Source organism: Sinohyriopsis cumingii, chromosome 14 (genome assembly GCF_028554795.1).
Source record: "Sinohyriopsis cumingii isolate HCF-2022 chromosome 14, ASM2855479v2, whole genome shotgun sequence".
NCBI classification, from domain to species: Eukaryota; Metazoa; Mollusca; class Bivalvia; order Unionida; family Unionidae; genus Sinohyriopsis; species Sinohyriopsis cumingii.
Window position 1 is genome coordinate 58,762,869 of NC_142974.1, and position 26,830 is coordinate 58,789,698.

General features: G+C 35.4%; 5 non-coding genes across 5 annotated transcripts; all 5 read left to right on the forward strand.

Annotated features, from left to right (window-relative positions):
- The first annotated feature begins 7,998 nt into the window (after positions 1-7,998).
- Positions 7,999-8,072, forward strand: Trnai-aau (transfer RNA isoleucine (anticodon AAU)). The gene has a single exon. It is a non-coding gene; the product is annotated as a tRNA-Ile (tRNA).
- Positions 8,073-12,346: 4,274 nt separating this feature from the next.
- On the forward strand, positions 12,347-12,420 carry Trnai-aau (transfer RNA isoleucine (anticodon AAU)). The gene has a single exon. It is a non-coding gene; the product is annotated as a tRNA-Ile (tRNA).
- A 4,275-nt stretch (positions 12,421-16,695) lies between these two features.
- Trnai-aau (transfer RNA isoleucine (anticodon AAU)) lies at positions 16,696-16,769 on the forward strand. The gene has a single exon. It is a non-coding gene; the product is annotated as a tRNA-Ile (tRNA).
- Positions 16,770-21,043: 4,274 nt separating this feature from the next.
- On the forward strand, positions 21,044-21,117 carry Trnai-aau (transfer RNA isoleucine (anticodon AAU)). Its single transcript has one exon. It is a non-coding gene; the product is annotated as a tRNA-Ile (tRNA).
- Positions 21,118-25,382: 4,265 nt separating this feature from the next.
- Trnai-aau (transfer RNA isoleucine (anticodon AAU)) lies at positions 25,383-25,456 on the forward strand. The gene has a single exon. It is a non-coding gene; the product is annotated as a tRNA-Ile (tRNA).
- Positions 25,457-26,830: the final 1,374 nt, after the last annotated feature.

Consider the following 26,830-nt stretch of genomic DNA (forward strand, 5'->3'; position numbering starts at 1 on the left):
TAATACAACTTTAGCAGGTATTGATCGACATAACAAAGCCTTACATATTGATGATGTAGCAGTGCGTGAACTTTATAAAATTATTCATGATAGGAATATTACCGATTTATGGAGATCACGAAATCCTAGTACTCGTAGTTTCTCCAGAAAACAAGTTGTACTAGGCGAAATGAAGCAGAGTAGAATAGATTATTTTTTGATTTCCTCAAAATTGCATTCCAATGTGCAAAATATTTATTATGCAGATACATCCTTTAGTGATCATTCTTTTGTATACCTTAAACTAAATACCTGCAAAGTGGAAACAGGGCCCGGATTATGGATACTAAACAACAATGTTCTTTTTGAGGAAAAATATGTACAAAGAGTGAAATCAATTCTTACCGAAGGAAAAACTGAAGAAATGTATTTAAGGGAACCACTCATTTGGTGGGATAATGTAAAATACAAAATTAAAAAATTTTCCCAAGTATACTGTACAAGAAGAAATAAGGAAAGATTACAAGAATACTTTACATTGCAAAATAAATTAAAATCATTTTCAGAAAAAGTCGCAAATAAAGAAGCATATGACATTAACAAATATGAAGAACTAAAACATCAGCTAAGTGACTATGAAACTGATTTTTGTCGGGGTGCTATTTTGAGATCTAAGGCGAAATGGGCAATTGAAAGCGATAGAAATACTAAATACTTTCTAAATCTTGAGAAATATCGACACAACAAAAATGTAATCAATGAATTGATTGATGATGATGGTGTAATTATTTCAAATACAAGCGGGATCTTAGATGAAATACATCAGTTTTATAGTCATTTATATTCTTCGGTAACTGTTGATGATAATTGTACTGATTCACTTTTAAATTTTGTAAACTGTTCTGTATCTGATGAGGATAAAGATATGTGTGATGCCATAATAACAGTTGATGAAATACATACAGCTATAAAAGGGATGGCTAAAAATAAAAGCCCCGGCCCGGACGGATTGACAGTAGAGTGGTATTGTAAATTTTATGATTGTATATATGATATTCTGTTGCACATCTTTCAGAGTGTTAAGAATGACAATATTATGTCGAGATCAATGAGATTTGGGGTTATATCACTTATTTATAAAAATAAGGGGGATAATAGAAGATTGCAAAATTGGCGTCCTATCAGTTTACTTAATGTAGATTATAAAATTTTGGCAAGGATTTTGACTACACGTTTAAAAATGGTATTACCCAAAATTATTTCTCAAACTCAGACATGTTGTATAGTTGGGAGAGATATTGCTGATACTATAGTCACTGTAAGAGATATTATAGATATGGTTGAGAGAGACAATCTTGAGGGATATATCTTAAAAATTGATCAAGAAAAAGCGTTTGACAGAGTTTGCCACTCATATCTGATTTCTGTTTTACGAAAGTTCGGTTTTGGTGACAATTTTATTCAGTGGATAAAGATATTTTATAATGAAATTAAAAGTAGTGTTAAATGCAATGGTCATCTAACGAAACCCTTTTTAATTAAAAATTCAGTCAGACAAGGTTGTCCTATATCAGCAATGTTATATGTATTAGCAGCAGAACCCTTAGGACTCGCTATCAAAGCAAATTCCACTATCAAAGGTATTCCACTCCCACTGTCTAGTAATACAAGTAAAGTTTTTCAACATGCAGATGATACAACCTTGACATTAGCGGACACACAATCCATTAATCAATCTTTTAATGTACTTGACTTGTATTGTAAAGGATCTGGTGCAAAGGTGAACAAGGAAAAGACAGAACTTCTGTGTATTGGATCTGGTAAACTTACTGATGATTATTGCAAACAATTACAAATTCAAATGTGTGATCAAGTCATCTTAATTTTGGGAGCTTATGTGGGAAAATGTGCAAAGTTATGTGAGCAACTGAACTGGAATGATAGATTGTCTAAAATTAAAAACTTATTGCAACTGTGGTCACAGAGATTTTTGACAATACAAGGAAAAGTAACAGTTGTTAATAACTTATTAGTTTCTAGAGTATTGTACATAGTGTCAGTTCAGCCTCTTCCTGATATGATTGCTGATGAATTGAAGCAATTATTTCTCAGATTTATCTGGTCAGGAAAGTCCCATTTGGTTCACTATTATACAATAATTGGTGATAAGCGAAATGGCGGACTACAGTTAACTGATATAAAGATGAAAATGTATGCATTCAGACTAAAATTTTTAAAAAGATACTTTGATGTGAATTGCCATGCTATGTGGAAAACTACCTTTGATCACTTTTTATCTACTGTCCTGAACATGAGGTTGACCAAAGAGTTGTTTCTCATGTCTTTAAATAAGCAACAATTGAATACCCTACCTATATTTTACAGAGAAATGTTTCATGCATGGGAAAAACTTAGAAATAATATCGATACAAATATTGATGTGAGGAATGTTTTTGAACAACCTCTCTTTTTAAATCCTAATATTACATGTGCTGGTAAAACGTTGTTTTTCGCAGAATTTATAGAAGCAGGAATTGTTCGTGTTCAGGATATTACATATGAATTTGTACCTGGAATACTACCTTATAGAGCTATTCAAGAAATGATATACAAATCAAATTCTGAGATCAAAACAGATAAGATAAAAAAAGACTATAATTGCATAATAGAAAGTATACCATTAGGCTGGAGAAATATTGTTGCAACAGAGTCAAAACCCACTGTAACCAATGGGAGAAATAATATGTTTCTCAGAGTTGATACAAAATTATATGACCTCTGTTTATGTACAACACAACTATTTTACAAGCTTTTATGTACGTTTTTTTTATTCAAGAACCAGCTTCTGTCTCCTTTTGGAGTAAGATATTTAGTTTGGAAAAGCATAAATGCTGGAAATTGATACACCTACCTTTCAAGACCCCAGATTGTATAGATTTGGATTACAGAATAATGCACAATCGAATATTTACAAAAGAGAGACTAAAATACTATGGCAAAATTGATAATGACTTATGTCCAGTGTGCCAGTTGGAAACAGAGGATTTATTTCACATGTTTTTGAAATGTCCTGAATTAAGCTCTTTTAAGAATTATATTGTATATATAGTTGAGATTCTTTTTAAAAATTGTAGAGTTGGTGTTCTCAATAGCACTTCTTTTGAACAAATGCTCATGATAGGATATAACAAAGAAACAAAATCAGTAAATAGTTATTTTTTGAACTACATTCTGAGCATTGCTCGATTGTGCATTTACAAAAGAAGAAACATTATGTCGTTATTCGGGAAACAAATGGACATCGAAAGATTGTTCCAATATTTGACTAGAAAATATATATTATATGCGTATCAACATTACAAAGACAAAAATCAGACTTTGATTACGAAGTATTTTGTAAAAGATAATCCTTTAATGAGAATAGAAGAGGATAAACTGTTTATTACATTGTAGAATCATTGTTTTGTACTATAGGATTACAAAATAAAATTTTAGAATCATTGTTCTGTAATATAGCTTAACAAAATAATATTGTAGAATCATTGTTTTGTAATATAGCATTACAAAATACTATTGTAGAACCATTATTTTGTAATATAGCATTACAAATTACTATGTACATACTGACTGTATACTTTTAACTTATATACTGTACAAAGCGTTTTTTAAATAAAGAAAGAAAAAAAAAAAAAAGAGCGTCGTGCTAATAACGCGAAGGTCGTGGGTCCGATCCCCCCTGTGGCCAATAGTTTTCATTTTCGTTACTATTTTCCTCTCTATTTCTTTATTTACCTTTATTTTTTCTCCTTCTCTTTCATTTCTTATCTGGAGTAACGAAATAAAGTCTGTGCTATTATTTTTTAAATGTTTAACAATTCAATATCAAAACTTTATGTTACCAAAATCATGATTCAATATACGTTATATTTGAGATCTAGAAGGTGAAGTGAAAGATCCACAATCAGCTGAAGCACACTTTGGTATGTGTCTTATCTTCGTTATAGCAGTGAGCACGAGGAGTAATTCATAAGTTTACCTTAAACCTAATATAGAAAGCTATCAGTTAGAACTTTAGGCAAACATGAAAATAAATAATAAACATATTTTGGGGTATTGCACAGTAATAAAGTAAAGGTGTGTTCTCGATGTCTAGATCCGAGCCAGCTTATGAAAAGGTGACTGGATTTTGTGTGCTATAAGTGTGGGGAGAAGAGCCATGTAGCTATGAATAGCAAACGGCAAAGATTTGACAGTTGTGGAAGGTTTTCTTTATGTGTCAATGAAGGATATGCGACAAATGCCACAAGGAAGCCCAAACATGTACATGTTACAGAGAGGACATTGTGGAAGTGAATCCGCAGATTGGTGATGCTAAGAGGGAGGAACAATCATTGGAGTTACAGCTTGCCGAAGATGATGAAGAAGACGTTGAGAATTAAATACAGGATAATTATAGTGAAGAAAGAGGGGAGGAAACTGTGGGAAGCAGAGTCGATAAGACCGAACAAGAAATAGAATCGGAGGAAGAACGAAACAACAGGCGTACTGTTAGTGATAGATCGGTGACGGATCCAGGAAGTGATGACAGTAGGATGGTAGTTGAAGTCGCTGTTGAAAGGCAAACGATGTTCAGAGTTTTCAGGTAAACGGAAATGGAAATAACAGTACTGATATAGACACTTTCAAAGTCATACACAGTTGGAGAAGACGGTTTAATACAGTACCTAGACTGAAAACGAATAGCATGCGTCTCAAATCCATTAAATAATTTCTAGTATTCATGGAAATGATAAAACATGCGACATAATTTAATACTTTAAACACACTAATCATTATAATGGCCTTATATATTGTATCTCTAATTGTAAACGGCATGCTAGATTTGAATAAGCGAAAGTCTGTTTTAGAAATATTTCTAAAAAATAAGAGGCCATATTTTATTATTGCAAGAAGCCTTTTGGGATGATGAGTTTACTGAATGTATCAGAGAAAATGAGATTTGTAATGGTGACATATTTGATAGCAATGCCGTCATTAGGAGGGCTGGTGTTGATGTTTTAGTAGTGAGAGAGGTGAAAAATCAAGTGGCACATGAAATGTTTCATAAGGGTAGAATTTTACATTTAAAATAGATCTTGATGAAGAGTGGTTGATTTAATCAATATTTATGCTCCAAATCTTGTGCGAGTAAGGTATACCTTTTAATGAGATCAAACACATATTTGCATAACAATACTAGCGATAACACTATCTTGGTTGGTGCGTTCAATAACGCTTTATCTGGAATTGATCGACATAACAAAACCTTAACAGGGCTTTCTAAAATTAGTTATGATAGAAATACAAAACGACACACATTGTCGCATTTAACCTACTCGACACACTATTGACATTCGGTCCCAGACTATTTGGAATCAGGTCACAATTAGTACTTCGAGTTCAGTACCCACCATTGTAGTTCTAGCAGTTTTCGTCTATTTTCAGTACATTTTTTCCTCTTATTTTGGTGGGGATAGAAGAGTTATATATATGCATTTCTTGTAGGGATTTAAAGGTAATTGTTTATTCTGAAGAATATGAGTTCTAGGTGTGGTTTTCTCTTTGTATTTTGGCGACAGTGACTAGTGTGTTATAAGGCTTTGGTGATGGTCCTGAAGTGAAATATGTGTTCTATTTACATGCTGCTCTGTTGACAGTCCAGCCTCTCAAACAAATGCAGGTCAACCTTTGACAAGAACTTCACCGTGATATCATCTTTGACGGTATCTTAAATTAACATATGATTGTATTGATTGTCACACAGTGGAAAGGTCAGTATTGAGAAACAAATGTAGTGAACATATAGCAAAATAAATTGTATTCTATGTCCACGTTGCTGTAAAGGACAAACTGTGCCTCAGCCAACAAAGGCGACACACTATTTGCATCCGGTTCCAGACTGTGCATCTAACTTATTTAGCATTGAACTCTATAACGCAAACCTGGGTATGGTTCCGAACTTTGACTGGATGCACAACATCATTAACACTTCGGTGCGTCAAAATGAACAAATTTGGAAAACTATTAACTTACTTTTCTATGCAAGATTAGTTTGGAAAATGGGATTATTTGAGTTAGAAGTTATGCGAACTATGATAAATTGAATATTTATGCTGCCGAGTGGTCTAAAGCGCTGTCCGTCACTGATCACTGCCATCTCACCTCTGTCTGCGTGGGTTCGAGTCTCGGGCTCGTCAAATGTAGATACGTGAGAAAGCTTGCCGGTAGCTTCTTGTGGGTCGGTGGTTCTTTCCGGGGTTTTCCCGGTTCTTCCTCCACCATTAATACTGGCCGCCATGTATAGCCTCTCTTGTGCTGAAAAATGGCGCTAAACCCTATAACAACAACAACAATATTTATGCTGATTTTCACAAGCCATTGACCATCAAATATATGGTCTGCATATTTTAAAATATTATATTTCATTATTTTGAGGACTACATTTTGTGAGAAAACACATACAAGCCTGGACGTTGTATAATAAGATGTTTTGGCTTTTATAATTCTTTTGCTTTGTGCTTTTATAATCTAAATAAGAACGGTTGTGGTGAACACACCATTTCTTGACACTACAATACATTGGAGACATCTAGTAGCTGAAGAAGGCGTGAGCTGTCCATATATTCCATTTTATTTGGTCTTTACCCTTGATACGTTACAGTATGACAGTGGAGATCTGATTTTAATCATGCTGAGTTAGGCTTGTCTCTTTTTCTTTCTTGACGATAAATTTACTCTTACTATTATTATTAATATTATCATTATTAAAACTGCTAGGAGTAGCAGTAGTTCATATGTCAGTTCCAGTAGTAGGTAATTATTTACTGGTCAATTTGAATCGATCAGGGCTTTAGGGCGGGATGCTAGATAGTAAATATGCTAGAGCTGAATTTGCATCAGATAACTCCTGAAAGCGTAGTCAACATGATAAAACCTTGCCTATTAGCTTCGTGATCTGTAGATTTCCCACCATGAGGCACACTAGTTTCTGGATACTGTAGGCATGTCTACTTCATTTGTTTCATAATTATCATCATGGTTGCCTGTCGTTTCGCCAAATATTACAGATTGCTTAGCGATTGCTGCTGTTATATTTCTTATCACGTTATACTTTATAGACGAGTGTGTCCTAAGTAAAAATGAACTTGATGAACTTTGGTAAATTATTATTTTAACTTACTATACTGCCAATGTTCATTTCCCAATCAGTTGGTAATAAGAATGCACATTCATAAAAATCAGTATAGAGCATAGCAACTGTTTAACCTCAACAATTTTTGCTGAAATCATATTGTCAAACTGTATATTGAAGTGTCCAAGAGGATAGTAAGATATGTTTTCTTTTATAATTTCCGAATTATGCATTTTACATTGGTTCAATAGATTTTTATAATGATAACACACACGTTGACCATGCGAAGTTCGTGGCTTCGATCGCCCCTTTGGCCATACTTATTTTATTTTCTCATACGTCTCTTTCATTTCTATTCTGCAGCACAAATTTCAATTTCCATTTGTAAAGGCACAAAATCTGTACCTAGTTATCTCGTAAAACTATATTATTCAATTCTAAAAGCTGCGTTAGTCTGCTACCCAAAACCTGATTCAGAGGACCATCTAAGATATATATGAGACCTGCAAGTGGAAGTGAGACATCCACGACTAACCAAGAGCCACCTTGGTATGTGTCTTATCTTCGTTCTCTCCAAAAGCTCGAGGAGTAATTTATGACTTTACTTAAAACAACACGCAATGTGTTAACGTTAGCACATTCGGCAATTATGAAAAGACCAATATTTGTTATAATATGGGAGTTATGCATTTTACATTATTTCCATATATTTTATACTATTGACATACACGTTGGCAATGCTTTTACGTACCCTAATTGTGTGGTTCCTTTTGCTAATCATTCATTGTGTGAAAGTATGTACTCCATCTGTATTTCTAGATTGTGTAGGAGGATTTTGATTAGCAAGTGGCCGCATAGCTCAGTTGGTTAGAGCGTCGTGCTAATAACGCGAAGGTCGTGGGTTCGATCCCCCCTGTGGCCAATAGTTTTCATTTTCGTTACTATTTTCCTCTCTATTTCTTTATTTACCTTTATTTTTTCTCCTTCTCTTTCATTTCTTATCTGGAGTAACGAAATAAAGTCTGTGCTATTACTTTTTAAAAGTTTAACAATTCAATATCAAAACTTTATGTTACCAAAATCATGATTCAATATACGTTATATTTGAGATCTAGAAGGTGAAGTGAAAGATCCACAATCAGCTGAAGCACACTTTGGTATGTGTCTTATCTTCGTTATAGCAGTGAGCACGAGGAGTAATTCATAAGTTTACCTTAAACCTAATATAGAAAGCTATCAGTTAGAACTTTAGGCAAACATGAAAATAAATAATAAACATATTTTGGGGTATTGCACAGTAATAAAGTAAAGGTGTGTTCTCGATGTCTAGATCCGAGCCAGCTTATGAAAAGGTGACTGGATTTTGTGTGCTATAAGTGTGGGGAGAAGAGCCATGTAGCTATGAATAGCAAACGGCAAAGATTTGACAGTTGTGGAAGGTTTTCTTTATGTGTCAATGAAGGATATGCGACAAATGCCACAAGGAAGCCCAAACATGTACATGTTACAGAGAGGACATTGTGGAAGTGAATCCGCAGATTGGTGATGCTAAGAGGGAGGAACAATCATTGGAGTTACAGCTTGCCGAAGATGATGAAGAAGACGTTGAGAATTAAATACAGGATAATTATAGTGAAGAAAGAGGGGAGGAAACTGTGGGAAGCAGAGTCGATAAGACCGAACAAGAAATAGAATCGGAGGAAGAACGAAACAACAGGCGTACTGTTAGTGATAGATCGGTGACGGATCCAGGAAGTGATGACAGTAGGATGGTAGTTGAAGTCGCTGTTGAAAGGCAAACGATGTTCAGAGTTTTCAGGTAAACGGAAATGGAAATAACAGTACTGATATAGACACTTTCAAAGTCATACACAGTTGGAGAAGACGGTTTAATACAGTACCTAGACTGAAAACGAATAGCATGCGTCTCAAATCCATTAAATAATTTCTAGTATTCATGGAAATGATAAAACATGCGACATAATTTAATACTTTAAACACACTAATCATTATAATGGCCTTATATATTGTATCTCTAATTGTAAACGGCATGCTAGATTTGAATAAGCGAAAGTCTGTTTTAGAAATATTTCTAAAAAATAAGAGGCCATATTTTATTATTGCAAGAAGCCTTTTGGGATGATGAGTTTACTGAATGTATCAGAGAAAATGAGATTTGTAATGGTGACATATTTGATAGCAATGCCGTCATTAGGAGGGCTGGTGTTGATGTTTTAGTAGTGAGAGAGGTGAAAAATCAAGTGGCACATGAAATGTTTCATAAGGGTAGAATTTTACATTTAAAATAGATCTTGATGAAGAGTGGTTGATTTAATCAATATTTATGCTCCAAATCTTGTGCGAGTAAGGTATACCTTTTAATGAGATCAAACACATATTTGCATAACAATACCAGCGATAACACTATCTTGGTTGGTGCGTTCAATAACGCTTTATCTGGAATTGATCGACATAACAAAACCTTAACAGGGCTTTCTAAAATTAGTTATGATAGAAATGCAAAACGACACACATTGTCGCATTTAACCTACTCGACACACTATTGACATTCGGTCCCAGACTATTTGGAATCAGGTCACAATTAGTACTTCGAGTTCAGTACCCACCATTGTAGTTCTAGCAGTTTTCGTCTATTTTCAGTACATTTTTTCCTCTTATTTTGGTGGGGATAGAAGAGTTATATATATGCATTTCTTGTAGGGATTTAAAGGTAATTGTTTATTCTGAAGAATATGAGTTCTAGGTGTGGTTTTCTCTTTGTATTTTGGCGACAGTGACTAGTGTGTTATAAGGCTTTGGTGATGGTCCTGAAGTGAAATATGTGTTCTATTTACATGCTGCTCTGTTGACAGTCCAGCCTCTCAAACAAATGCAGGTCAACCTTTGACAAGAACTTCACCGTGATATCATCTTTGACGGTATCGTAAATTAACATATGATTGTATTGATTGTCACACAGTGGAAAGGTCAGTATTGAGAAACAAATGTAGTGAACATATAGCAAAATAAATTGTATTCTATGTCCACGTTGCTGTAAAGGACAAACTGTGCCTCAGCCAACAAAGGCGACACACTATTTGCATCCGGTTCCAGACTGTGCATCTAACTTATTTAGCATTGAACTCTATAACGCAAACCTGGGTATGGTTCCGAACTTTGACTGGATGCACAACATCATTAACACTTCGGTGCGTCAAAATGAACAAATTTGGAAAACTATTAACTTACTTTTCTATGCAAGATTAGTTTGGAAAATGGGATTATTTGAGTTAGAAGTTATGCGAACTATGATAAATTGAATATTTATGCTGCCGAGTGGTCTAAAGCGCTGTCCGTCACTGATCACTGCCATCTCACCTCTGTCTGCGTGGGTTCGAGTCTCGGGCTCGTCAAATGTAGATACGTGAGAAAGCTTGCCGGTAGCTTCTTGTGGGTCGGTGGTTCTTTCCGGGGTTTTCCCGGTTCTTCCTCCACCATTAATACTGGCCGCCATGTATAGCCTCTCTTGTGCTGAAAAATGGCGTTAAACCCTATAACAACAACAACAATATTTATGCTGATTTTCACAAGCCATTGACCATCAAATATATGGTCTGCATATTTTAAAATATTATATTTCATTATTTTGAGGACTACATTTTGTGAGAAAACACATACAAGCCTGGACGTTGTATAATAAGATGTTTTGGCTTTTATAATTCTTTTGCTTTGTGCTTTTATAATCTAAATAAGAACGGTTGTGGTGAACACACCATTTCTTGACACTACAATACATTGGAGACATCTAGTAGCTGAAGAAGGCGTGAGCTGTCCATATATTCCATTTTATTTGGTCTTTACCCTTGATACGTTACAGTATGACAGTGGAGATCTGATTTTAATCATGCTGAGTTAGGCTTGTCTCTTTTTCTTTCTTGACGATAAATTTACTCTTACTATTATTATTAATATTATCATTATTAAAACTGCTAGGAGTAGCAGTAGTTCATATGTCAGTTCCAGTAGTAGGTAATTATTTACTGGTCAATTTGAATCGATCAGGGCTTTAGGGCGGGATGCTAGATAGTAAATATGCTAGAGCTGAATTTGCATCAGATAACTCCTGAAAGCGTAGTCAACATGATAAAACCTTGCCTATTAGCTTCGTGATCTGTAGATTTCCCACCATGAGGCACACTAGTTTCTGGATACTGTAGGCATGTCTACTTCATTTGTTTCATAATTATCATCATGGTTGCCTGTCGTTTCGCCAAATATTACAGATTGCTTAGCGATTGCTGCTGTTATATTTCTTATCACGTTATACTTTATAGACGAGTGTGTCCTAAGTAAAAATGAACTTGATGAACTTTGGTAAATTATTATTTTAACTTACTATACTGCCAATTTTCATTTCCCAATCAGTTGGTAATAAGAATGCACATTCATAGAAATCAGTATAGAGCATAGCAACTGTTTAACCTCAACAATTTTTGCTGAAATCATATTGTCAAACTGTATATTGAAGTGTCCAAGAGGATAGTAAGATATGTTTTCTTTTATAATTTCCGAATTATGCATTTTACATTGGTTCAATAGATTTTTATAATGATAACACACACGTTGACCATGCGAAGTTCGTGGCTTCGATCGCCCCTTTGGCCATACTTATTTTATTTTCTCATACGTCTCTTTCATTTCTATTCTGCAGCACAAATTTCAATTTCCATTTGTAAAGGCACAAAATCTGTACCTAGTTATCTCGTAAAACTATATTATTCAATTCTAAAAGCTGCGTTAGTCTGCTACCCAAAACCTGATTCAGAGGACCATCTAAGATATATATGAGACCTGCAAGTGGAAGTGAGACATCCACGACTAACCAAGAGCCACCTTGGTATGTGTCTTATCTTCGTTCTCTCCAAAAGCTCGAGGAGTAATTTATGACTTTACTTAAAACAACACGCAATGTGTTAACGTTAGCACATTCGGCAATTATGAAAAGACCAATATTTGTTATAATATGGGAGTTATGCATTTTACATTATTTCCATATATTTTATACTATTGACATACACGTTGGCAATGCTTTTACGTACCCTAATTGTGTGGTTCCTTTTGCTAATCATTCATTGTGTGAAAGTATGTACTCCATCTGTATTTCTAGATTGTGTAGGAGGATTTTGATTAGCAAGTGGCCGCATAGCTCAGTTGGTTAGAGCGTCGTGCTAATAACGCGAAGGTCGTGGGTTCGATCCCCCCTGTGGCCAATAGTTTTCATTTTCGTTACTATTTTCCTCTCTATTTCTTTATTTACCTTTATTTTTTCTCCTTCTCTTTCATTTCTTATCTGGAGTAACGAAATAAAGTCTGTGCTATTATTTTTTAAAAGTTTAACAATTCAATATTAAAACTTTATGTTACCAAAATCATGATTTAATATACGTTATATTTGAGATCTAGAAGGTGAAGTGAAAGATCCACAATCAGCTGAAGCACACTTTGGTATGTGTCTTATCTTCGTTATAGCAGTGAGCACGAGGAGTAATTCATAAGTTTACCTTAAACCTAATATAGAAAGCTATCAGTTAGAACTTTAGGCAAACATGAAAATAAATAATAAACATATTTTGGGGTATTGCACAGTAATAAAGTAAAGGTGTGTTCTCGATGTCTAGATCCGAGCCAGCTTATGGAAAGGTGACTGGATTTTGTGTGCTATAAGTGTGGGGAGAAGAGCCATGTAGCTATGAATAGCAAACGGCAAAGATTTGACAGTTGTGGAAGGTTTTCTTTATGTGTCAATGAAGGATATGCGACAAATGCCACAAGGAAGCCCAAACATGTACATGTTACAGAGAGGACATTGTGGAAGTGAATCCGCAGATTGGTGATGCTAAGAGGGAGGAACAATCATTGGAGTTACAGCTTGCCGAAGATGATGAAGAAGACGTTGAGAATTAAATACAGGATAATTATAGTGAAGAAAGAGGGGAGGAAACTGTGGGAAGCAGAGTCGATAAGACCGAACAAGAAATAGAATCGGAGGAAGAACGAAACAACAGGCGTACTGTTAGTGATAGATCGGTGACGGATCCAGGAAGTGATGACAGTAGGATGGTAGTTGAAGTCGCTGTTGAAAGGCAAACGATGTTCAGAGTTTTCAGGTAAACGGAAATGGAAATAACAGTACTGATATAGACACTTTCAAAGTCATACACAGTTGGAGAAGACGGTTTAATACAGTACCTAGACTGAAAACGAATAGCATGCGTCTCAAATCCATTAAATAATTTCTAGTATTCATGGAAATGATAAAACATGCGACATAATTTAATACTTTAAACACACTAATCATTATAATGGCCTTATATATTGTATCTCTAATTGTAAACGGCATGCTAGATTTGAATAAGCGAAAGTCTGTTTTAGAAATATTTCTAAAAAAATAAGAGGCCATATTTTATTATTGCAAGAAGCCTTTTGGGATGATGAGTTTACTGAATGTATCAGAGAAAATGAGATTTGTAATGGTGACATATTTGATAGCAATGCCGTCATTAGGAGGGCTGGTGTTGATGTTTTAGTAGTGAGAGAGGTGAAAAATCAAGTGGCACATGAAATGTTTCATAAGGGTAGAATTTTACATTTAAAATAGATCTTGATGAAGAGTGGTTGATTTAATCAATATTTATGCTCCAAATCTTGTGCGAGTAAGGTATACCTTTTAATGAGATCAAACACATATTTGCATAACAATACTAGCGATAACACTATCTTGGTTGGTGCGTTCAATAACGCTTTATCTGGAATTGATCGACATAACAAAACCTTAACAGGGCTTTCTAAAATTAGTTATGATAGAAATACAAAACGACACACATTGTCGCATTTAACCTACTCGACACACTATTGACATTCGGTCCCAGACTATTTGGAATCAGGTCACAATTAGTACTTCGAGTTCAGTACCCACCATTGTAGTTCTAGCAGTTTTCGTCTATTTTCAGTACATTTTTTCCTCTTATTTTGGTGGGGATAGAAGAGTTATATATATGCATTTCTTGTAGGGATTTAAAGGTAATTGTTTATTCTGAAGAATATGAGTTCTAGGTGTGGTTTTCTCTTTGTATTTTGGCGACAGTGACTAGTGTGTTATAAGGCTTTGGTGATGGTCCTGAAGTGAAATATGTGTTCTATTTACATGCTGCTCTGTTGACAGTCCAGCCTCTCAAACAAATGCAGGTCAACCTTTGACAAGAACTTCACCGTGATATCATCTTTGACGGTATCTTAAATTAACATATGATTGTATTGATTGTCACACAGTGGAAAGGTCAGTATTGAGAAACAAATGTAGTGAACATATAGCAAAATAAATTGTATTCTATGTCCACGTTGCTGTAAAGGACAAACTGTGCCTCAGCCAACAAAGGCGACACACTATTTGCATCCGGTTCCAGACTGTGCATCTAACTTATTTAGCATTGAACTCTATAACGCAAACCTGGGTATGGTTCCGAACTTTGACTGGATGCACAACATCATTAACACTTCGGTGCGTCAAAATGAACAAATTTGGAAAACTATTAACTTACTTTTCTATGCAAGATTAGTTTGGAAAATGGGATTATTTGAGTTAGAGGTTATGCGAACTATGATAAATTGAATATTTATGCTGCCGAGTGGTCTAAAGCGCTGTCCGTCACTGATCACTGCCATCTCACCTCTGTCTGCGTGGGTTCGAGTCTCGGGCTCGTCAAATGTAGATACGTGAGAAAGCTTGCCGGTAGCTTCTTGTGGGTCGGTGGTTCTTTCCGGGGTTTTCCCGGTTCTTCCTCCACCATTAATACTGGCCGCCATGTATAGCCTATCTTGTGCTGAAAAATGGCGTTAAACCCTATAACAACAACAACAATATTTATGCTGATTTTCACAAGCCATTGACCATCAAATATATGGTCTGCATATTTTAAAATATTATATTTCATTATTTTGAGGACTACATTTTGTGAGAAAACACATACAAGCCTGGACGTTGTATAATAAGATGTTTTGGCTTTTATAATTCTTTTGCTTTGTGCTTTTATAATCTAAATAAGAACGGTTGTGGTGAACACACCATTTCTTGACACTACAATACATTGGAGACATCTAGTAGCTGAAGAAGGCGTGAGCTGTCCATATATTCCATTTTATTTGGTCTTTACCCTTGATACGTTACAGTATGACAGTGGAGATCTGATTTTAATCATGCTGAGTTAGGCTTGTCTCTTTTTCTTTCTTGACGATAAATTTACTCTTACTATTATTATTAATATTATCATTATTAAAACTGCTAGGAGTAGCAGTAGTTCATATGTCAGTTCCAGTAGTAGGTAATTATTTACTGGTCAATTTGAATCGATCAGGGCTTTAGGGCGGGATGCTAGATAGTAAATATGCTAGAGCTGAATTTGCATCAGATAACTCCTGAAAGCGTAGTCAACATGATAAAACCTTGCCTATTAGCTTCGTGATCTGTAGATTTCCCACCATGAGGCACACTAGTTTCTGGATACTGTAGGCATGTCTACTTCATTTGTTTCATAATTATCATCATGGTTGCCTGTCGTTTCGCCAAATATTACAGATTGCTTAGCGATTGCTGCTGTTATATTTCTTATCACGTTATACTTTATAGACGAGTGTGTCCTAAGTAAAAATGAACTTGATGAACTTTGGTAAATTGTTATTTTAACTTACTATACTGCCAATGTTCATTTCCCAATCAGTTGGTAATAAGAATGCACATTCATAGAAATCAGTATAGAGCATAGCAACTGTTTAACCTCAACAATTTTTGCTGAAATCATATTGTCAAACTGTATATTGAAGTGTCCAAGAGGATAGTAAGATATGTTTTCTTTTATAATTTCCGAATTATGCATTTTACATTGGTTCAATAGATTTTTATAATGATAACACACACGTTGACCATGCGAAGTTCGTGGCTTCGATCGCCCCTTTGGCCATACTTATTTTATTTTCTCATACGTCTCTTTCATTTCTATTCTGCAGCACAAATTTCAATTTCCATTTGTAAAGGCACAAAATCTGTACCTAGTTATCTCGTAAAACTATATTATTCAATTCTAAAAGCTGCGTTAGTCTGCTACCCAAAACCTGATTCAGAGGACCATCTAAGATATATATGAGACCTGCAAGTGGAAGTGAGACATCCACGACTAACCAAGAGCCACCTTGGTATGTGTCTTATCTTCGTTCTCTCCAAAAGCTCGAGGAGTAATTTATGACTTTACTTAAAACAACACGCAATGTGTTAACGTTAGCACATTCGGCAATTATGAAAAGACCAATATTTGTTATAATATGGGAGTTATGCATTTTACATTATTTCCATATATTTTATACTATTAACATACACGTTGGCAATGCTTTTACGTACCCTAATTGTGTGGTTCCTTTTGCTAATCATTCATTGTGTGAAAGTATGTACTCCATCTGTATTTCTAGATTGTGTAGGAGGATTTTGATTAGCAAGTGGCCGCATAGCTCAGTTGGTTAGAGCGTCGTGCTAATAACGCGAAGGTCGTGGGTTCGATCCCCCCTGTGGCAAATAGTTTTCATTTTCGTTACTATTTTCCTCTCTATTTCTTTATTTACCTTTATTTTTTCTCCTTCTCTTTCATTTCTTATCTGGAGTAACGAAATAAAGTCTGTGCTATTATTTTTTAAAAGTTTAACAATTCAATATCAAAACTTTATGTTACCAAAATCATGATTCAATATACGTTATATTTGAGATCTAGAAGGTGAAGTGAAAGATCCACAATCAGCTGAAGCACACTTTGGTATGTGTCTTATCTTCGTTATAGCAGTGAGCACGAGGAGTAATTCATAAGTTTACCTTAAACCTAATATAGAAAGCTATCAGTTAGAACTTTAGGCAAACATGAAAATAAATAATAAACATATTTTGGGGTATTGCACAGTAATAAAGTAAAGGTGTGTTCTCGATGTCTAGATCCGAGCCAGCTTATGAAAAGGTGACTGGATTTTGTGTGCTATAAGTGTGGGGAGAAGAGCCATGTAGCTATGAATAGCAAACGGCAAAGATTTGACAGTTGTGGAAGGTTTTCTTTATGTGTCAATGAAGGATATGCGACAAATGCCACAAGGAAGCCCAAACATGTACATGTTACAGAGAGGACATTGTGGAAGTGAATCCGCAGATTGGTGATGCTAAGAGGGAGGAACAATCATTGGAGTTACAGCTTGCCGAAGATGATGAAGAAGACGTTGAGAATTAAATACAGGATAATTATAGTGAAGAAAGAGGGGAGGAAACTGTGGGAAGCAGAGTCGATAAGACCGAACAAGAAATAGAATCGGAGGAAGAACGAAACAACAGGCGTACTGTTAGTGATAGATCGGTGACGGATCCAGGAAGTGATGACAGTAGGATGGTAGTTGAAGTCGCTGTTGAAAGGCAAACGATGTTCAGAGTTTTCAGGTAAACGGAAATGGAAATAACAGTACTGATATAGACACTTTCAAAGTCATACACAGTTGGAGAAGACGGTTTAATACAGTACCTAGACTGAAAACGAATAGCATGCGTCTCAAATCCATTAAATAATTTCTAGTATTCATGGAAATGATAAAACATGCGACATAATTTAATACTTTAAACACACTAATCATTATAATGGCCTTATATATTGTATCTCTAATTGTAAACGGCATGCTAGATTTGAATAAGCGAAAGTCTGTTTTAGAAATATTTCTAAAAAATAAGAGGCCATATTTTATTATTGCAAGAAGCCTTTTGGGATGATGAGTTTACTGAATGTATCAGAGAAAATGAGATTTGTAATGGTGACATATTTGATAGCAATGCCGTCATTAGGAGGGCTGGTGTTGATGTTTTAGTAGTGAGAGAGGTGAAAAATCAAGTGGCACATGAAATGTTTCATAAGGGTAGAATTTTACATTTAAAATAGATCTTGATGAAGAGTGGTTGATTTAATCAATATTTATGCTCCAAATCTTGTGCGAGTAAGGTATACCTTTTAATGAGATCAAACACATATTTGCATAACAATACTAGCGATAACACTATCTTGGTTGGTGCGTTCAATAACGCTTTATCTGGAATTGATCGACATAACAAAACCTTAACAGGGCTTTCTAAAATTAGTTATGATAGAAATACAAAACGACACACATTGTCGCATTTAACCTACTCGACACACTATTGACATTCGGTCCCAGACTATTTGGAATCAGGTCACAATTAGTACTTCGAGTTCAGTACCCACCATTGTAGTTCTAGCAGTTTTCGTCTATTTTCAGTACATTTTTTCCTCTTATTTTGGTGGGGATAGAAGAGTTATATATATGCATTTCTTGTAGGGATTTAAAGGTAATTGTTTATTCTGAAGAATATGAGTTCTAGGTGTGGTTTTCTCTTTGTATTTTGGCGACAGTGACTAGTGTGTTATAAGGCTTTGGTGATGGTCCTGAAGTGAAATATGTGTTCTATTTACATGCTGCTCTGTTGACAGTCCAGCCTCTCAAACAAATGCAGGTCAACCTTTGACAAGAACTTCACCGTGATATCATCTTTGACGGTATCTTAAATTAACATATGATTGTATTGATTGTCACACAGTGGAAAGGTCAGTATTGAGAAACAAATGTAGTGAACATATAGCAAAATAAATTGTATTCTATGTCCACGTTGCTGTAAAGGACAAACTGTGCCTCAGCCAACAAAGGCGACACACTATTTGCATCCGGTTCCAGACTGTGCATCTAACTTATTTAGCATTGAACTCTATAACGCAAACCTGGGTATGGTTCCGAACTTTGACTGGATGCACAACATCATTAACACTTCGGTGCGTCAAAATGAACAAATTTGGAAAACTATTAACTTACTTTTCTATGCAAGATTAGTTTGGAAAATGGGATTATTTGAGTTAGAGGTTATGCGAACTATGATAAATTGAATATTTATGCTGCCGAGTGGTCTAAAGCGCTGTCCGTCACTGATCACTGCCATCTCACCTCTGTCTGCGTGGGTTCGAGTCTCGGGCTCGTCAAATGTAGATACGTGAGAAAGCTTGCCGGTAGCTTCTTGTGGGTCGGTGGTTCTTTCCGGGGTTTTCCCGGTTCTTCCTCCACCATTAATACTGGCCGCCATGTATAGCCTATCTTGTGCTGAAAAATGGCGTTAAACCCTATAACAACAACAACAATATTTATGCTGATTTTCACAAGCCATTGACCATCAAATATATGGTCTGCATATTTTAAAATATTATATTTCATTATTTTGAGGACTACATTTTGTGAGAAAACACATACAAGCCTGGACGTTGTATAATAAGATGTTTTGGCTTTTATAATTCTTTTGCTTTGTGCTTTTATAATCTAAATAAGAACGGTTGTGGTGAACACACCATTTCTTGACACTACAATACATTGGAGACATCTAGTAGCTGAAGAAGGCGTGAGCTGTCCATATATTCCATTTTATTTGGTCTTTACCCTTGATACGTTACAGTATGACAGTGGAGATCTGATTTTAATCATGCTGAGTTAGGCTTGTCTCTTTTTCTTTCTTGACGATAAATTTACTCTTACTATTATTATTAATATTATCATTATTAAAACTGCTAGGAGTAGCAGTAGTTCATATGTCAGTTCCAGTAGTAGGTAATTATTTACTGGTCAATTTGAATCGATCAGGGCTTTAGGGCGGGATGCTAGATAGTAAATATGCTAGAGCTGAATTTGCATCAGATAACTCCTGAAAGCGTAGTCAACATGATAAAACCTTGCCTATTAGCTTCGTGATCTGTAGATTTCCCACCATGAGGCACACTAGTTTCTGGATACTGTAGGCATGTCTACTTCATTTGTTTCATAATTATCATCATGGTTGCCTGTCGTTTCGCCAAATATTACAGATTGCTTAGCGATTGCTGCTGTTATATTTCTTATCACGTTATACTTTATAGACGAGTGTGTCCTAAGTAAAAATGAACTTGATGAACTTTGGTAAATTGTTATTTTAACTTACTATACTGCCAATGTTCATTTCCCAATCAGTTGGTAATAAGAATGCACATTCATAGAAATCAGTATAGAGCATAGCAACTGTTTAACCTCAACAATTTTTGCTGAAATCATATTGTCAAACTGTATATTGAAGTGTCCAAGAGGATAGTAAGATATGTTTTCTTTTATAATTTCCGAATTATGCATTTTACATTGGTTCAATAGATTTTTATAATGATAACACACACGTTGACCATGCGAAGTTCGTGGCTTCGATCGCCCCTTTGGCCATACTTATTTTATTTTCTCATACGTCTCTTTCATTTCTATTCTGCAGCACAAATTTCAATTTCCATTTGTAAAGGCACAAAATCTGTACCTAGTTATCTCGTAAAACTATATTATTCAATTCTAAAAGCTGCGTTAGTCTGCTACCCAAAACCTGATTCAGAGGACCATCTAAGATATATATGAGACCTGCAAGTGGAAGTGAGACATCCACGACTAACCAAGAGCCACCTTGGTATGTGTCTTATCTTCGTTCTCTCCAAAAGCTCGAGGAGTAATTTATGACTTTACTTAAAACAACACGCAATGTGTTAACGTTAGCACATTCGGCAATTATGAAAAGACCAATATTTGTTATAATATGGGAGTTATGCATTTTACATTATTTCCATATATTTTATACTATTAACATACACGTTGGCAATGCTTTTACGTACCCTAATTGTGTGGTTCCTTTTGCTAATCATTCATTGTGTGAAAGTATGTACTCCATCTGTATTTCTAGATTGTGTAGGAGGATTTTGATTAGCAAGTGGCCGCATAGCTCAGTTGGTTAGAGCGTCGTGCTAATAACGCGAAGGTCGTGGGTTCGATCCCCCCTGTGGCAAATAGTTTTCATTTTCGTTACTATTTTCCTCTCTATTTCTTTATTTACCTTTATTTTTTCTCCTTCTCTTTCATTTCTTATCTGGAGTAACGAAATAAAGTCTGTGCTATTATTTTTTAAAAGTTTAACAATTCAATATCAAAACTTTATGTTACCAAAATCATGATTCAATATACGTTATATTTGAGATCTAGAAGGTGAAGTGAAAGATCCACAATCAGCTGAAGCACACTTTGGTATGTGTCTTATCTTCGTTATAGCAGTGAGCACGAGGAGTAATTCATAAGTTTACCTTAAACCTAATATAGAAAGCTATCAGTTAGAACTTTAGGCAAACATGAAAATAAATAATAAACATATTTTGGGGTATTGCACAGTAATAAAGTAAAGGTGTGTTCTCGATGTCTAGATCCGAGCCAGCTTATGAAAAGGTGACTGGATTTTGTGTGCTATAAGTGTGGGGAGAAGAGCCATGTAGCTATGAATAACAAACGGCAAAGATTTGACAGTTGTGGAAGGTTTTCTTTATGTGTCAATGAAGGATATGCGACAAATGCCACAAGGAAGCCCAAACATGTACATGTTACAGAGAGGACATTGTGGAAGTGAATCCGCAGATTGGTGATGCTAAGAGGGAGGAACAATCATTGGAGTTACAGCTTGCCGAAGATGATGAAGAAGACGTTGAGAATTAAATACAGGATAATTATAGTGAAGAAAGAGGGGAGGAAACTGTGGGAAGCAGAGTCGATAAGACCGAACAAGAAATAGAATCGGAGGAAGAACGAAACAACAGGCGTACTGTTAGTGATAGATCGGTGACGGATCCAGGAAGTGATGACAGTAGGATGGTAGTTGAAGTCGCTGTTGAAAGGCAAACGATGTTCAGAGTTTTCAGGTAAACGGAAATGGAAATAACAGTACTGATATAGACACTTTCAAAGTCATACACAGTTGGAGAAGACGGTTTAATACAGTACCTAGACTGAAAACGAATAGCATGCGTCTCAAATCCATTAAATAATTTCTAGTATTCATGGAAATGATAAAACATGCGACATAATTTAATACTTTAAACACACTAATCATTATAATGGCCTTATATATTGTATCTCTAATTGTAAACGGCATGCTAGATTTGAATAAGCGAAAGTCTGTTTTAGAAATATTTCTAAAAAATAAGAGGCCATATTTTATTATTGCAAGAAGCCTTTTGGGATGATGAGTTTACTGAATGTATCAGAGAAAATGAGATTTGTAATGGTGACATATTTGATAGCAATGCCGTCATTAGGAGGGCTGGTGTTGATGTTTTAGTAGTGAGAGAGGTGAAAAATCAAGTGGCACATGAAATGTTTCATAAGGGTAGAATTTTACATTTAAAATAGATCTTGATGAAGAGTGGTTGATTTAATCAATATTTATGCTCCAAATCTTGTGCGAGTAAGGTATACCTTTTAATGAGATCAAACACATATTTGCATAACAATACTAGCGATAACACTATCTTGGTTGGTGCGTTCAATAACGCTTTATCTGGAATTGATCGACATAACAAAACCTTAACAGGGCTTTCTAAAATTAGTTATGATAGAAATACAAAACGACACACATTGTCGCATTTAACCTACTCGACACACTATTGACATTCGGTCCCAGACTATTTGGAATCAGGTCACAATTAGTACTTCGAGTTCAGTACCCACCATTGTAGTTCTAGCAGTTTTCGTCTATTTTCAGTACATTTTTTCCTCTTATTTTGGTGGGGATAGAAGAGTTATATATATGCATTTCTTGTAGGGATTTAAAGGTAATTGTTTATTCTGAAGAATATGAGTTCTAGGTGTGGTTTTCTCTTTGTATTTTGGCGACAGTGACTAGTGTGTTATAAGGCTTTGGTGATGGTCCTGAAGTGAAATATGTGTTCTATTTACATGCTGCTCTGTTGACAGTCCAGCCTCTCAAACAAATGCAGGTCAACCTTTGACAAGAACTTCACCGTGATATCATCTTTGACGGTATCTTAAATTAACATATGATTGTATTGATTGTCACACAGTGGAAAGGTCAGTATTGAGAAACAAATGTAGTGAACATATAGCAAAATAAATTGTATTCTATGTCCACGTTGCTGTAAAGGACAAACTGTGCCTCAGCCAACAAAGGCGACACACTATTTGCATCCGGTTCCAGACTGTGCATCTAACTTATTTAGCATTGAACTCTATAACGCAAACCTGGGTATGGTTCCGAACTTTGACTGGATGCACAACATCATTAACACTTCGGTGCGTCAAAATGAACAAATTTGGAAAACTATTAACTTACTTTTCTATGCAAGATTAGTTTGGAAAATGGGATTATTTGAGTTAGAGGTTATGCGAACTATGATAAATTGAATATTTATGCTGCCGAGTGGTCTAAAGCGCTGTCCGTCACTGATCACTGCCATCTCACCTCTGTCTGCGTGGGTTCGAGTCTCGGGCTCGTCAAATGTAGATACGTGAGAAAGCTTGCCGGTAGCTTCTTGTGGGTCGGTGGTTCTTTCCGGGGTTTTCCCGGTTCTTCCTCCACCATTAATACTGGCCGCCATGTATAGCCTATCTTGTGCTGAAAAATGGCGTTAAACCCTATAACAACAACAACAATATTTATGCTGATTTTCACAAGCCATTGACCATCAAATATATGGTCTGCATATTTTAAAATATTATATTTCATTATTTTGAGGACTACATTTTGTGAGAAAACACATACAAGCCTGGACGTTGTATAATAAGATGTTTTGGCTTTTATAATTCTTTTGCTTTGTGCTTTTATAATCTAAATAAGAACGGTTGTGGTGAACACACCATTTCTTGACACTACAAGACATCTAGTAGCTGAAGAAGGCGTGAGCTGTCCATATATTCCATTTTATTTGGTCTTTACCCTTGATACGTTACAGTATGACAGTGGAGATCTGATTTTAATCATGCTGAGTTAGGCTTGTCTCTTTTTCTTTCTTGACGATAAATTTACTCTTACTATTATTATTAATATTATCATTATTAAAACTGCTAGGAGTAGCAGTAGTTCATATGTCAGTTCCAGTAGTAGGTAATTATTTACTGGTCAATTTGAATCGATCAGGGCTTTAGGGCGGGATGCTAGATAGTAAATATGCTAGAGCTGAATTTGCATCAGATAACTCCTGAAAGCGTAGTCAACATGATAAAACCTTGCCTATTAGCTTCGTGATCTGTAGATTTCCCACCATGAGGCACACTAGTTTCTGGATACTGTAGGCATGTCTACTTCATTTGTTTCATAATTATCATCATGGTTGCCTGTCGTTTCGCCAAATATTACAGATTGCTTAGCGATTGCTGCTGTTATATTTCTTATCACGTTATACTTTATAGACGAGTGTGTCCTAAGTAAAAATGAACTTGATGAACTTTGGTAAATTATTATTTTAACTTACTATACTGCCAATGTTCATTTCCCAATCAGTTGGTAATAAGAATGCACATTCATAGAAATCAGTATAGAGCATAGCAACTGTTTAACCTCAACAATTTTTGTTGAAATCATATTGTCAAACTGTATATTGAAGTGTCCAAGAGGATAGTAAGATATGTTTTCTTTTATAATTTCCGAATTATGCATTTTACATTGGTTCAATAGATTTTTATAATGATAACACACACGTTGACCATGCGAAGTTCGTGGCTTCGATCGCCCCTTTGGCCATACTTATTTTATTTTCTCATACGTCTCTTTCATTTCTATTCTGCAGCACAAATTTCAATTTCCATTTGTAAAGGCACAAAATCTGTACCTAGTTATCTCGTAAAACTATATTATTCAATTCTAAAAGCTGCGTTAGTCTGCTACCCAAAACCTGATTCAGAGGACCATCTAAGATATATATGAGACCTGCAAGTGGAAGTGAGACATCCACGACTAACCAAGAGCCACCTTGGTATGTGTCTTATCTTCGTTCTCTCCAAAAGCTCGAGGAGTAATTTATGACTTTACTTAAAACAACACGCAATGTGTTAACGTTAGCACATTCGGCAATTATGAAAAGACCAATATTTGTTATAATATGGGAGTTATGCATTTTACATTATTTCCATATATTTTATACTATTAACATACACGTTGGCAATGCTTTTACGTACCCTAATTGTGTGGTTCCTTTTGCTAATCATTCATTGTGTGAAAGTATGTACTCCATCTGTATTTCTAGATTGTGTAGGAGGATTTTGATTAGCAAGTGGCCGCATAGCTCAGTTGGTTAGAGCGTCGTGCTAATAACGCGAAGGTCGTGGGTTCGATCCCCCCTGTGGCCAATAGTTTTCATTTTCGTTACTATTTTCCTCTCTATTTCTTTATTTACCTTTATTTTTTCTCCTTCTCTTTCATTTCTTATCTGGAGTAACGAAATAAAGTCTGTGCTATTATTTTTTAAAAGTTTAACAATTCAATATCAAAACTTTATGTTACCAAAATCATGATTCAATATACGTTATATTTGAGATCTAGAAGGTGAAGTGAAAGATCCACAATCAGCTGAAGCACACTTTGGTATGTGTCTTATCTTCGTTATAGCAGTGAGCACGAGGAGTAATTCATAAGTTTACCTTAAACCTAATATAGAAAGCTATCAGTTAGAACTTTAGGCAAACATGAAAATAAATAATAAACATATTTTGGGGTATTGCACAGTAATAAAGTAAAGGTGTGTTCTCGATGTCTAGATCCGAGCCAGCTTATGAAAAGGTGACTGGATTTTGTGTGCTATAAGTGTGGGGAGAAGAGCCATGTAGCTATGAATAGCAAACGGCAAAGATTTGACAGTTGTGGAAGGTTTTCTTTATGTGTCAATGAAGGATATGCGACAAATGCCACAAGGAAGCCCAAACATGTACATGTTACAGAGAGGACATTGTGGAAGTGAATCCGCAGATTGGTGATGCTAAGAGGGAGGAACAATCATTGGAGTTACAGCTTGCCGAAGATGATGAAGAAGACGTTGAGAATTAAATACAGGATAATTATAGTGAAGAAAGAGGGGAGGAAACTGTGGGAAGCAGAGTCGATAAGACCGAACAAGAAATAGAATCGGAGGAAGAACGAAACAACAGGCGTACTGTTAGTGATAGATCGGTGACGGATCCAGGAAGTGATGACAGTAGGATGGTAGTTGAAGTCGCTGTTGAAAGGCAAACGATGTTCAGAGTTTTCAGGTAAACGGAAATGGAAATAACAGTACTGATATAGACACTTTCAAAGTCATACACAGTTGGAGAAGACGGTTTAATACAGTACCTAGACTGAAAACGAATAGCATGCGTCTCAAATCCATTAAATAATTTCTAGTATTCATGGAAATGATAAAACATGCGACATAATTTAATACTTTAAACACACTAATCATTATAATGGCCTTATATATTGTATCTCTAATTGTAAACGGCATGCTAGATTTGAATAAGCGAAAGTCTGTTTTAGAAATATTTCTAAAAAATAAGAGGCCATATTTTATTATTGCAAGAAGCCTTTTGGGATGATGAGTTTACTGAATGTATCAGAGAAAATGAGATTTGTAATGGTGACATATTTGATAGCAATGCCGTCATTAGGAGGGCTGGTGTTGATGTTTTAGTAGTGAGAGAGGTGAAAAATCAAGTGGCACATGAAATGTTTCATAAGGGTAGAATTTT